At 40.2% G+C, this 4,945-nt stretch overlaps 1 pseudogene; it reads left to right on the forward strand.

Moving 5' to 3' along the window:
* Positions 1–2,220: 2,220 nt before the first annotated feature.
* LOC104112526 (phenolic glucoside malonyltransferase 1-like) lies at positions 2,221–3,556 on the forward strand (annotated as a pseudogene).
* The last annotated feature ends 1,389 nt before the right edge of the window (positions 3,557–4,945 follow it).

Here is a 4,945-nt window from a genome sequence, read left to right on the forward strand (position 1 = left end):
AAGCTTTAAGTTCGAGGGTTTGGTCATTTTATCATATTTTGAGATTGGGGGCTCGAATTGAGACGATTCTCGAAGCAATTTTCACCATGTGACTTGGAGTAAGCATTCTTGACTCACTTGTGATTATATTTCGTGATTTTATCTTCGTTTTTGGTAATTGGATTATGGATTTTAAATAGAAAGTATGGGGGGAGGGGGGGGGGGGGATTTTGCCTAAAAACTTCATAAAGAGAAATTTCGAGTTTTGAATATCGATTTGGAGTCGGATTTGAGTGAAACAAGTATGGTTGGACTCGAAATTGAATGGGTTGTCAGATTTTGTAAGTTTTGTCGAGTTCCGAGGCACGGGCCCAGGTTGGACTTTTTGGTTGATTTTAGGCTTTTGATTAAAGATTCGACCTTTATCGATTGGGTTTGTTTTCTTTGGCATTAATTGATGTATTTGAGTTGCTTTTGGCTAGTTTCGAGCCGCTCGGAAGTCGGTATGCACGGGATGGAATTTTTGGAGCATCACTTAGCTTGCCCAGTGTTGGATTTGGCTTGTTCAAGGTAAGTAACACTTCTAAACATAAAGCTGAGGGTATGAACCCTGATTATACATGTTATGTGTTTGGTGTTGAGGTGACGTACATGCTATGTGATGGGCGTGTGGGCATGCACCATGTGAAATGTGACTCCATTATTTCTGTGGTACTATGTAGTTACCTGATCTTATTTGGAACCATGAAATCTCTACGTACTAGAGCTTTTGCACTGTGATTCATGCTAGAAACCATATCTAGACCACATGCTTATTCTATTGGGACCCACCGAGGTCATTGCTATTGTTGAATTATTTGCTTACATTTCAATTACATACTCAATCATATGCATTCATTTGCATATCATATATCAGTCTCTGTCACCATTTATTGATATATCACGTCATTATTTTTGGGCTGATTTTCATGACATTGTGACTCCGAGAGACTGGAGAGGTTGATGACTAAGTGAGTCCGGGGGCCTGATGGTGAGGATATTTATGGGATCGGGCTGCACGCCGCAACATGTTTTGTTGATTTATGCCATGATTGGCTTGTTATAGCGCTTGGGCTGAAGGAGCCCCTCGGGAGTCTGTACATCCCACCCCCCTCCCCCCCCAGTGAGCGCAGATACCTACTGAGTGTGAGTGCCGAGCGATTGGGAGGATTGAGTAACTGTGAGGACTGAGTGGCTGTAAGGACTGAGTGACTGTGAGGATTGAGTGATTGGGATGACTGAGTGCATTCATACTCTGAGAGTATGCATATGATTTTATCACTGAGTTGCATCGCATTGACATGCACACTTGAAATATTTATAGGATCGGGCTGCACGCCGCAACATGTTTTGTTGATTTATGCCATGATTGGCTTGTTATAGCGCTTGGGCTGAAGGAGCCCCTCGGGAGTCTGTACACCCCACCCCCCAGTGAGCGCAGATACCTACTGAGTGTGAGTGCCAAGCGATTGGGAGGATTGAGTAACTGTGAGGACTGAGTGGCTGTGAGGACTGAGTGACTGTGAGGATTGAGTGATTGGGATGACTGAGTGCATTCATACTCTGAGAGTATGCATATGGTTTTATCACTGAGTTACATCGCATTGACATGCACACTTGAAATACAGGCATATAGATGCATTTTTCTTATGTTGTACGGTATCATGTCATTCATGACTTCTCATACATATTGACATGTTGGCATAGAGATGTATTTTCCTCATGCTATTTGAAAATGAAACATTTACGTGTTGAAAGTTTTTGGGAAAAATTACAATTTTCAAACTTACTCATAAATTTGGTAATTTCGGTAAAGGATTTGGGTTTTTACTGATATATTTGAAAAGCACGCCCATTTTTCTGGAACTGGGAACGAGCTGAGCATTTTATCTCTGAGCTACTTCTTTTATTTCTTCCATTATGTTGTTATCAACTGTTGTTGGCTATTTGTCTTGGACCCCGACCTGTGTTCCAGCTCGTCGCTACTTTCAACCTAATATTAGGCTTATTACTTATTGAGTACATGGGGTCGGTTGTACTCATACTACACTTATGCACCTTGCGTCAGATGTTGGATGTGGATGTTGCTGTTATCGATGGGAGCTGGATTTGAAGATGTACCTGCGTTCCGGTTGTAGCCGCCTCTTGTCCATGGTAGCCTTAGATTTATAAAAATATGTTTATGTATATTTCGAACATATGATGTATTTATTTCATTTGTTCTACAAGTTCCCCATTTCCAAAACCATATTTGTCCAAACCATTATTCCTAGTCTTAAAGATTCACTCTCCCTCACTCTCAAACAGTATATAACCCTAGCTGGCAATGTTGTTTGTCCACTAGATTTGAGAGTTTACACTGAGTTGCGTTATCTAATTGGAGATTTTGTTTCTGTAACTTTTTCTGAGAGTGATATAGATTTCAATTATTTCATTGGTAATCATCCTTGTACCGCGAAGGATTTGTATCACTTTATTCCTCAGCTGGCGGAACCTAAGGATGCACCCGGGGTCCAATTAGCCCTGGTCTTAGCCATTCAAGTGACTCTTTTTCCGAATCATGGAATATCTATTGGTTTCACTAACCATCACATTGCTGGTGATGGAGCTACCATAGTAATGTTCGTAAGGGCATGGGCTTCGCTCGATAAATTCGGTGGAGATGAACAATTCTTAGATAAAGAGTTCATTATGTTTTATGATAGGTCCGTAATCAAAGACCCTCATGGACTAGGGAAGTCGATATGGGATGAAATGAAGAAATATAAGCTCGAGATGTGAGACATTGTAATTCCTCCTGATAAGGTTCGAGCTACTTTTATTGTAGCACGGGATGACATCGTAAAGCTCAAGAACTTAATATTGTCAAAACGACTGAGCCTAACTCACGTAACATCTTTGACAGTAACATGTGCTTATGTATGGACTTGCTTGATAAAATCAGAGGCCGCAATAGGGGAAGAAATAGACGAGAATGAAATGGAGTTGTTCCTATGTACTGCAGATTACAGAGCACGGCTCGAACCGCCACTACCTCCAACTTACTTCGGAAATTGCATAGTCCCGTACATTATAAAAACAAGTCATGATAATGTAGCTGGAAAAGAAGGCTTTATAATTGCTGCAGAATTAATTGGAGAAAATATTAAGAAAAAGATGAAGGGTGAGGAATCTATCGTAAATAGGGAGTTCTTAAAAGAACTGTACACTACAGATTGGAAGCGACCTTTTTCTATTGTTGGATCGCCAAAGCTCGACTTTTATGATGCTGATTTTGGTTGGGGTAGACCAGAAAAATTAGAGTTCATTTCTATTGACAATAATGATGGCGTATCAATATCCCTCAGCTAGTCTAAAGACTCAGATGAAGATTTAGAGATTGGCTTGTCTTTGCCCAAAACTCGAATGGATGCTTTTGGTGCTATTTTCACCCAAGGGCTTAACTTTCTGTAGCAAGCATTATATTTTCACCACAAAATAATGTTGCATTTACATTTTCTGGTGGAGTGACTAAAGATGAAATATTTCAAATTGTAACTGCAATAGTCAGTAAAATCAGAGATAGCCTGTCACGACCCCAAATCACAAGTGTCAGTGATGGAGCCTATCATGATACTAGGCAAGCCCACAACTCACAAAATACCAGCTTCTTTAATTCAAAATATACATAAATAGGTTTAAATAAATAAAATCTCATGAAAACTGAATGAAAACGCCACAACTCAATACAGAGTTTTTTAAAAGATCCGGGTGTCACGGAGTACATGAGCATCTATACAATAACATAGTCTGATACACTGTCTAAGAAAATAGAACAGAATAAGTAAAACTGAGAGATAGGGGAGGAGAGTCAAGGTCTGTGAACTCCAAGACAGCTACCTCGAAAATCTCCAAACGGCTGAACTCCAAGATTAACAACCACCGTGCCCGAAATACATGGATCTGCACACGAAGTGCAGGGTGTAGTGTGAGTACAACCAACTCAATAAGTAACAAGTCTAACCTTTGGACTGAAAGCAGTAACGAATTTGAACAATACGGTCCAAATAAAGAATTAAACAGTACGAAAATTTACAGAACATATGACAATAATATCTCAGAGAAACTCATAAACTGCAGGTACCAGTACAGAAATGTAGACATGCTTCCAAGTTTAACAGTTAAACTCAAAACAGATAAAATATGTCAAGTCTGAATAATATGAGGAATATGACATCTCTATATCTATATGCCAATATGCATATCGTATGTGATGCAACACAATGAAAGTCTCGCGTACTTACACTCTCAGAGTACTCAACCCGACTGTCTTAATTCTCACTCATCACACTCAATCACTCAGCACTGTACGGTACCCGCAGAAGCGTGCAACCCGATCCCATCATGAATCAATAGCAATTACGCTCACTGTGGGTGTGCAAACTCCGGAGGAGCGGATCCAGCCCAAGCGCTAATAAATCATGATGTGGCACGCAACCCGATCCCATCGTGAATCAATATTACCTGCTACAGTGTGCAACCTGATCCCATCATGAGTCAACAGTACCCACTATGGCGTGCAATCTGATCCCATCAATATCACTCACAAACAAGTCCTCGCCCTCACTTAGTCGTTAAATCTCTCCAGTCTCTCGGGCTAACAACACTCATTCTAAGTAGCCCAAATCAATGATACATGATGTGACAATGTATGATAACAGAGACTGAGATATGATATGCAATGATGAATGCGATTGAGTACATAACTGCAATTAAGTAAATAACCCAACAGCAAAGAACAACCATTATGGGTCCCAATAGTACCACCTCATAGCCTAAACATGACTTCTAATATAATTCACAGCTCAAGTACTCTACCACAAAGAGTACAGTAATAATATCCAGATAAGGTGACTACACAGTCCCACGAAATTGAGTAAGTCATAAT

Source organism: Nicotiana tomentosiformis, chromosome 8 (assembly GCF_000390325.3).
Source record: "Nicotiana tomentosiformis chromosome 8, ASM39032v3, whole genome shotgun sequence".
In the NCBI taxonomy this organism is placed as follows: domain Eukaryota; kingdom Viridiplantae; phylum Streptophyta; class Magnoliopsida; order Solanales; family Solanaceae; genus Nicotiana; species Nicotiana tomentosiformis.